Raw genomic sequence first — 9,862 nt, 5'->3', positions numbered from 1 at the left:
TTTAGTTAATGTATTGTATCACGTTGATTGATTTGCGGATGTTGAATCGGCCTTGCAGCCCAGGGATAAATCCCGCTTGGTCGTGGAGCAGAATCCTTTTCATGTGCTGTTGGATCCTGTTGGCTAGTATTTAGGTGAGAATTTTTGCATCCATGTTCATCAAGGATATTGGTCTGTAATTCTCCTTTTGGATGGCGTCTTTGTCTGGTTTGGGGATCAAGGTAATGGTGGCCTCATAAAATGAGTTTGGAAGTTGTCCTTCCATTTCTATTTTTTGGAACAGTTTCAGGAGAATAGGTATGAACTCTTCTTTAAATGTCTGATAGAATTCCCCTGGGAAGCCATCTGGCCCTGGGCTTTTGTTTCTTGGGAGATTTTTGATGACTGCTTCAATTTCCTTAGTGGTTATAGGTCTGTTCAGGTTTTCTATTTCTTCCTGGTTCAGTTTTGGTAGTGGATACATCTCTAGGAATGCACCCATTTCTCCCAGGTTATCTAATTTGCTGGCATAGAGTTGCTCATAATATGTTCTTATCATTGTTTGTATTTCTTTGGTGTTGGTTGTGATCTCTCCTCTTTCATTCATGATTTTGTTGATTTGGGTCATTTCTCTTTTCTTTTTGATCAGTCTGGCCAGGGGTTTATCAATCTTGTTAATTCTTTCAAAGAACCAGCTCCTAGTTTCGTTGATCTGTTCTACTGTTCTTTTGGTTTCTAGTTCATTGATTTCTGCTCTGATCTTTATGATTTCTCTTCTTCTGCTGGGTTTAGGCTTTATTTGCTGTTCTTTCTCCAGCTCCTTTAGGTGTAGGGTTAGGTTGTGTATTTGAGACCTTTCTTGTTTCTTGAGAAAGGCTTGTATTGCTATATACTTTCCTCTCAGGACTGCCTTTGCTGTATCCCAAAGATTTTGGACAGTTGTGTTTTCATTTTCATTGGTTTCCATGAATTTTTTAAATTCTTCTTTAATTTCCTGGTTGACTCATTCATTCTTTAGTAGGATGCTCTTTAGCCTCCATGTATTTGAGTTCTTTCCGACTTTCCTCTTGAGATTGAGTTCTAGTTTCAAAGCATTGTGGTCTGAAAATATGCAGGGAATGATTCCAATCTTTTGGTACCGGTTGAGACCTGATTTGTGACCTAGGATTTGATCAATTCTGGAGAATGTTCCATGGGCACTAGAGAAGAAAGTGTATTCCGTTGCTTTGGGATGGAATGTTCTGAATATGTCTGTGAAGTCCATTTGATCCAGTGTGTCATTTAAAGCCTTTATTTCCTTGTTGATCTTTTGCTTAGATGATCTGTCCATTTCAGTGAGGGGGGTGTTAAAGTCCCCCGCTATTATTGTATTGTTGTCAATGTGTTTCTTTGCTTTTGTTATTAATTGCCTTATATAATTGGCTGCTCCCATGTTCGCTTGGACACATTTCTTAAACTTGACTATACTTCCCTTGTCTGTAAATGAGCTCCATTAGGAATAATAACTACCTCATAAGGTTGTGATGAAGAGCTAATTTGTTTGCCTTTGTCAGAATTCCTAGCCCAATGCCTTGAATTTAGTAGAAACTCAATAAATGCTATGCCTTTTCAAACGGCCACACGTACAATCTGCAGACTTATCTATTGACAGCAGCAGATGATGAACATCTTTATTTAATCCAGTCCCAGATTCTCCTCCTTGCCTCAGGCACATAAACACAGCATATTAATATAACCCTTAGCAGTTTTTAAGTTTTTGCTTGGTTGGCTTGGCTGGGGCTGGGCTGGGGTTGTTGAGGAGCCAATTCACCGGTGTTTATGAGAGTCTTATGCAGACAGACCTGCATGGTAAAACATTTCCAAATTCAGTTACCAGCTGGGCAGTAAAGGCAGCTGTGTTTAGACAAGTCTTGGTTGGAACATACTCCCTGACTCCCACTCTCTGTTCCCTTCTCACATGCTTCTCCCATGACCTGACTTTTCTTCCCAGAAACGAGTCCTATAAAATGGCCTTTGAGAGTCGGGCAAACCTGAATTTGAATGTTGTCCCTGGCACCTACTGTCATATCTTTGACTCCGAGATGACTTTGGTTATAAAACACACCATTTTTTATGTATCACCAAGAGTAAAAGAAAGCTGTGACATGCCATCAACTTATAAAACACGTAACTACCTCAGGTTTCATCAAATGTGAAAAAAAATGTGCTTTTTAGAGTCATTTTCCCTTTCTAAGGAACAGGGTGGGGAAACTAACATTTAGTAAGCACCTACCCTATGTGAGCCCCTTCAGTCATATGCAATTTCATTCCGTCTTCATACTGTGAAAATTAATATGGGGAAACCTCTGTGAAGTATAGTGGGAAGCTAGAAGAGGGAGCCATACCACTCAATGTCAGTTACACCAAGAATTGTCAATTACAGATCCCAACAGAACAATTCTCAATAGGAAAGAGTCATCGATCGCAAGCCCCAACAGGAAAAGAAGTACATCTCCTACCAGAGACTGACTACCGCTGCAACTCAACCACTGAGAAACCATCATCACCTTGAACTCCTGCTTTTCTCCAAGGTATTTTCCTTCAGAACAACCCCTCCCAACTTCCTCCTTCTTCTCCATAAAATAATGTTTCCTCTCCTTTGTTTGTTGGACTTGTCTATGGTTTTGCTGTAGTTTCCATGTCCCAAATTGCAATTTTCTGCTATTCCCAAGTAAACCCATTTTTGCTGGTAAAATAACTTTTATTTTTAAGATTAACAATAGGAACCCTGTGAGATGGGTATTATCACCATCTCCACTTTACAGAATAAGAAATTGAGGCTCAGGAAAGTTTGGATTTTTCGAAAGGCATATAACTTATGACTGACCAAGCTTGGAATGCTCAGATGTGTTGCCTTCTCTGTGCTGCTTAGTAGTGAGTTTCTCATCACTGAGAGTAATCAAATATAGGATGGATGACCACATGGTGACAATGTTGAAGAGGAGAGGACTGGCACAGTCCTCTGAATACTTGTAAAATACATGCATGAATCCCTATTTTTTTTTTTTTGCGTGAATCCCTATTTTGCAAAGGGAGAAACAGAGTTTAAGTGACTAATGCAAGTAAATGGACCAGCTGGGCCTTGAACCCAGACCTGTCAAGCTCCAGAATCCTTCTTTCACTGAGTTCTGGGTCTCCTGGAAGGAGTGGAGGAGTTGAAGCAGACAATAAGTAAGTAGACAAGTAAATAAGCAGAGTTATTATAAACATAATTGTTAAGAGCTATTAAATAAAGTGGGTAATACCATAGAGAGGAAATGGGTGGAGAGAGGTCTCTCTCAATGGAGTGATCAGGAAAGGACTCTCAGAAGTCAGGGAAACATTGAAACCTCACACCACCCTGGCTTGAGGATTAAATCTTGTAGTGCATGCAGTGCACACAGCATATTTGGCACCTAGAAAGTGCCCAATAATCAGTAGTTATTATTAAGAAAAGTAAAATGCTCCCTTCAAGGTCATTGTGGAAGCAAAGGAGCAGCATGCTTTGTCCCACCTCCAAAATCTAGATCCTTTCTCTCATGGAATAGGAGGAAGGAAGGCAATTTGGGGAAGTGAGGGGCTTGGCAAACAGGCCTTGGCCGGCTCAAAGCTATAGCACCCTCGGACAGCTGTCTCATTCAGTGCTTGGTGACTCCCCCGCAGAGTGGAGAATGCCAAGGGGCTAAGAGTCATCTCTGCCTGCCACACAGTAGCTGGGTGACCTTGGGCAAGTCACGTCTTCTGTCTAAGCATCTGTTTGCTCATCTGTAAAATGAAGGTTTGGGTCTTCAGAATCAAGTTCCCTTCCGGCTCTTTCTCATTCCGACCAACACCTCCTCCTTCCTTCTGCAGACATGTTCCCACAGTGCCCTCTGTTGGCCATTCAGTAGAGAACAGGGACAGTACGACCTCAGAAAGGTGCTCACTGTGGGAGCCTGGGGAAACCCGGCCTGGTAACTACTTCTCCCCTGTGGAGGATTTAGAAGCTTTGCGGGCACATACGGATCAGCACGCTAGGATAAGAGTCAGGAAATCCGACTTTCCACAATCACAGAACTTTGGAAAGAGAAACTTAAAGACTATCTCTTGCAACAACAACATTAGCTAACATCTGTTTAGTGCTAACCATTTACCAGGCATGGGCTAGATGTTACATGTAAAGTGTTGAGTATAAGAGGTGCAGGGCCTGCTTGAAAGAAGCCAATATCTGCCTTGAGGACCAAAGGATAAGCGCTTACCCATCCTTCAGTGGGGCAGAGATTATGACAGCACGAAAATAGCATGTGCGAAGTCCCTGAAGGAGTATTCAAAGAGCCAAAAGAAGTTGAGTCAATAGAGACTAGATACTGGAGGCTAAAGTATCTTGAAATGTTAAAAACATGTCTGGTTGAAGTACAACCACCTTGGAAAATCACCTGACAGTATCTACTAAAGCTGAATATACACAGCACCAGAAATGGGGGCCTGTGCTCACTGAAAGGCGTACACAAGAAAGCAGGATGCCTCACAATAGCTGAATACTGGAAACAACCCATATGCCCATCAACAGTAGAAAGGATCAATAAATTAGATCATATTCTTCCGATAGACTAACGTCAGCAGTTAGAATCAGCAAACTGTAATTAAACACAACAACATGGGTCAAGTTCACAAAGATATTGAACATAAGAAGTCAGGCTCGACTGATGAATCACTGACCTCTACCTCTGAAACTAATAATATGTTATATGTTAATTAATTGAATTAAAAAAAGAAGTCAGGCTCAAAAGATACTATATGAGTCCTCTTATATAAAATTCAAGAAAAGACAAAATGACTCTGTGGTGCTAGTAGCTGGGATAGTGGTTGCCTTTGGGAAGGGTTGTAACTGGAGGGGCAGGAAGGGGTCTTCTTGGGGAGTGGGTACTGTTGTATTTCTCAAACTGGGTACTGGTTGCATGTGTTCACTTTGTTAAAATTCATCAAGTTGTGTACATGGGATATGTGCATGATGTGTGTATTATGCACCAATCAAATACAGCAAAAGCACTATGTGGCTACAAAGTGACATTGCTTTTTTCATCACGATCACATGACTGTCACCATCAGCAGGAGCAACACAGCCACAAATATTTTGAGGACAAGGCCCTAAGTGCTACTTTTCCACCTGAGAAACTGCAACCAGAGGGGAACACTTGACAAGGTAACCAGTTCCACTGAGTTCCCGAAGAGCAAAAAAAGGCTGACAAAAGGTCTGGCACACCAGGCTCTTCAGAAAGCGCTTGAAGGAACAAGGGAGGGAGAGTTTGCTCCCAAGCCATCTCTTGAGTTTGGAGCTGCCTCCCTGCCTGGCATTTCAGAACCAGAGAGGCGCTCTCCTGGGTTCTGAACAACCGAGGGTTTTGAGATAAGTTTATCAATGGGAATCTGCCTTGAGACAGCTCCAGGCTGGACAAGAGAGGGCCATGCTGGGGCCAGAAGGTTTGACAGCCACAGCCTGTCAATGACAGAGTCATAGACCATTAAGTGTAGCGGAGGGGATGTTATTAGCTTAATTTACAGATGGCCTGAGGGAAGTTAAGTGGCATTCTTAAACTCACACATCAGCAGAAGTCAGCCTGAAATATGGATCTCTTGATTCCTGGTTCAGGGCACTCTGATCACAAAGGGGGTAGGATTAGATCATCTGTAAATCTCCTTTGGGTCTCCTAGGTTCTGTGACTCTTCTGAGTTTCTGTTGAGGGTGAAAGGAGCTTCAGGATGTCTCAGGAAGAGTGGTTTGTTTTTTGTTTTTTGTTTTTGATCATTTAGCCTTGCCACAGTTAATTAGTGGCACACACACACATACACACAGACATGCGCACACACGTACAAATACACGTGCATAGGTCTTGCTGCGATTCTGAGGTAGGTTTTTAGTTGTCATTGCAGAGCCTCATTGGGTCCTGCAAGGGAGGTTGTGTGGCATAGAAAAAGGAGCACGTATTTTAAATTTAAGGAAATCTGAGTTCCAGTCGTGAAGTCTATCACCTCCTCACTGTGCAACCTTGAACAAGTTATGTAATGTTCCTTAATCACACCTTCTTCATCTGTAAAATGTGAAATTGGAAGTGCTGACTCACGTATATGCACTGAGTAAATGACAGGCATTTGCTATCTATATGATGTTGAAGGGCATCTTAAACCCCTTTGTGCCTCAGTTTTTTCCTCTGTGAAGTGGGAACATGACCTATCTCAAAGGATTATTGCGGGGATTAAGTCAGATAATAAATGTAAAGTGTTTGGTGCACTGGTTTACACATATTAAGTGCTCATAAAATATTATTCCATGTGCTGAGGGAGGGGATGGTCCCTTCCACATGCTCCCCAGAGTCCTGTTTCTGGCAAACACAAAGATTCTAAAAAATGGTCTCTTCTTGGTCACATCTAAGGGGTAAGAGGGAAAATTGAAGAGGGGCACCTGGGTGGCTCAGTCGGTTAAGCATCTGACACTCTATTTCGGCTCAGGTCATGACCTCAGGGTCCTGAGATCAAGCCCTGCTTAAGATTCTCTTTCCCTCTGCCCCTCCCCCCTCCCTCTCTTTCAAAAAAGAAAAAAAAAAGGGCAAATAAAGAGATGTTAGAAGCAGCTTAATACATTAGAATGGGAAAAACAGTAGGTGGTGATGATAATGATGCTAATGCTGCAGTTATCCTCTGTATGCTACTTCCTGCATTGCATACAGAGGATACTTCACATCCTCCATCTCCTTTATTTCTCTAGCAACCTACCTACTCACTCCCATTGTGAAATATAAGGAATGGGAGTGTTTGCGTGGGACCCAGAGCTAAAGAGTTCTGCCCTTTAAAATTGTAGCTCTTCTCAATGAATTTGGAGCCAGGTTTAGGCATTGAAATGAAATGTGTACAACCAGACCCCTCCCTTTCCCTGCAAACCCAAATCACCACATTAAAGTCTTCTATGAAACAAAACTAATTCCTCTCTCAGGGGTTCCCAGAGTCTGGTATTTTAAGATGGAATTCACAACAAATGCTTTCTATGCTTCAAAGTCCCTCTCTGTGACTTTCTAAGATTTGATTGCTGATTGGCTGTGAAGGGGAACAGAATTTGCCACCTCAAAATATGGCTTTTTGGCATAAGGATTATTTTGAGCTAGTTATTTATTTTTTTAAAGATAAAAAATGCAGACACAGAAGCAGCTCTAAAAACTGAGTAGAAGTTACCCTTTATGTAAGACATTAACACTTATAAGGGAAATCTCCGTTTGAAAGGGTGTCTCCCTCTCTGTGTCAAAGAGGACGACTCTAAATCTCCAGCAACTCTTATCAGTGGGGAAGGCAAAGAGTTAAATCTGCATAACAAACTTACCCTTGTTTACTGTACTTTTCTTGGTAACTTCCCATAGCCGACTCCCCACCCATAATATGTTCTTTTGTCTTTAGCTGGAGATGATATTTAAAAGTGATGGTTTCAGCGTGGCTGGATGGCTCAGTCAGTTGAGCATCGGACTCTTCATTTTGGCTCAGGTCATGATCTCAGGGCCCTGCGTTGGGCTCTGTGCTCAGCAGGAAGTCTGCGGCTCTCTCCCCGCTTCTCCCTTGCCCTTCCCCCCACTCATGCGCACACAGCACACCTGTGCGCTCTCTCTCTCAAATAAATAAATAAATAAATAAATAAATAAATAAATAAATCTTTTTAAAAAAGTGATGGTTTGAGCCATATCAGAGAATTACTCAGTTTTCCTGGGTACCCATGTATACAGGAAGTATACATGTTATTAAGCTTCTGTTTTTCTCCTGTTAATACTTCTTTTTTTTTATTGAGGGGAATTGTCTCAGCCAAGAATCTAGAAGTATAGAGGTAAAGTTATGTTCCCCCCCTCCCCGCAGCTGTGATATGCATTAAATTCTGGACTTAGTCGTGTGAAACTGAGTAAAGGAGACCTCATTTTAAATGGAATCAGGAGACCAGAAGGGAGAGCTCTTAATGCCCTACCACTGTCCTCAATTGTGACCCTAACAGGAGAGATATATCTTGCATTCCTAGAGTATAGGAAGAAGCCTATACTTTACTGCTCCATCAGGAGGAAGAATGTCTCCCTGCTCAGCAACAAACTCAGCCAATGAGAAAATACCGCAACTCAGCCAATGAGGAACCATCACCACCTTGATTCTCACTTTCCTCCAATGTTTCAAAGCAGCCCCTCCCAACTTCCTCCTTTTCTTATTTCCTCTCCTTTGATCTCCCCCCTTGCCTTGAGTTTGCCATAGCTCGCCATGTCCTTAATTGCAATTCCTCTGCTATTCCTGAATAAGCCCATTTTGCTGGTAAATTACTAGCTGTTTTACTTTTAAGATCAACAGTCTCCCAAGCTCTTTACAGGTTTTGTTTTGCTTTTTTGTTTTTTCCCCCGGCTGCTAAGTAGTGATTACTTTTGAGTTCTCTCAATTTACTCCCCACCAATAACCACTCTGTCAGCTCCGTTAGAGCCCTCCTCAATGAAAAAGAAGAAGAAAAAGCACCCAAACTTTCAGTCAATACTCCCCTGAGGCCAAGGAAGATGGGAACTAAAGGGGGAGGGAAAGCAACCCTTTGTAAGATCAGCTGACAATGGGATGGGGTGAGAGTCTGGGAGAGAGCCAAGAAATCTTGTCTCAGCTTCTGATTTGGTCCTTTCATCATGATTATCCAGGTGAGAAAGTCTCTTTTATTTCTGCAATTAAGTGGTTCCCTTCTCTCCTGATAGATGACAGTGTGATGATATTGGAAGTAAGGGAGTAAAGAAGAGTGCAGCCTGTGTCTTCATTCAGTCAGCCAGGAATATTTGAATATGGCAAAGCCCCTGTCCTCAAGGAACTAACAGTCTAGGGTGGGGCATGGAAGGCAGATGTAAAAATAGATCATTTCAGATGCAGATGGTGCATGTGATAATAAGGTTCTGTAGAGAAGGGGGCACAAGAGGAGTGCGATCAGATCTAGGCCAGGGAGGAGAGCTAGGATGGCTTCACAGGAGAAACAACCCGAGGGCTGATTAGGGATGTCATCCCTGGGGGAAAGGGCCTTCTACGCAGCAAGAAGAGCACAGGAGAAGGCAGAGCAGTGTGAACTACGGCGAGTCAGGGAACTGTGGAAATTCAGGGCAGCTGAAACATGAGGTACGAAAGGGGTAAGTTAAGTGTAAGTAAGATCTGAAGCTGAAGAGAACAGTCGTGGCTCAGCTGTGGAGTATTTTGACTGCCCTCTAGCAGGCCAACCTCATCAGACACCAGGTTAAGAGCTGCTGGAGGGATATAAAGAGAGAAGTGAGCTTGCTGTACATGCTCACTAGCTTTTGGGTAGAGAATGGGTTGGGAGGCGTGAGACTGGAGAAAGCCCACCTGGGAAGCTATTACATCACTTAGATGAGAGAGGACATTAGTTTAGAGATGACCAGGGTCAGTGCGGTTGAAGAAAAGTGGATGGATTTAGTAAAGTTTTAGAAAGGAGAATCTTCTTTGATGAGGAAGGAAAGCAAAAGGGTGATTTCTAGCCTTTTTTGGGGGAAGAGTTTGAAGAAGAAGAAGGGGTGAGGAGAGATTATGAAATGAGTTAGGTTGGGTGGAACTTATCCTCTGTGACCCCCATTGCAAATCTCTTTTAGATGACCAGCTTTCAGGGGTCCCCTTTGTCCCCATCTTATGCCCACCTGGTGACAGCACATCTTAGAGGATCCTTTATAGGATTAAGAATGACTATCCCACTTGTCTTTTCTGGATCTCCGTTTCCATCTGGAAAGTGAAGGGACTAAACTCCGTGGGACGGACCCTTCCCTCTTCTCCAGAGGGAAGGGCGGACTTCTCCCTTTTCCACATCTTGCAGCAATGTCTCTCCTGATCTCACACTGTT

Source organism: Callorhinus ursinus, unplaced genomic scaffold, assembly GCF_003265705.2.
Source record: "Callorhinus ursinus isolate GAN/ISIS: 27379988/994484 unplaced genomic scaffold, GSC_fseal_2.0 scaffold13, whole genome shotgun sequence".
Taxonomy (NCBI): domain Eukaryota; kingdom Metazoa; phylum Chordata; class Mammalia; order Carnivora; family Otariidae; genus Callorhinus; species Callorhinus ursinus.
Note: the sequence above shows the minus strand (reverse complement) of the source record.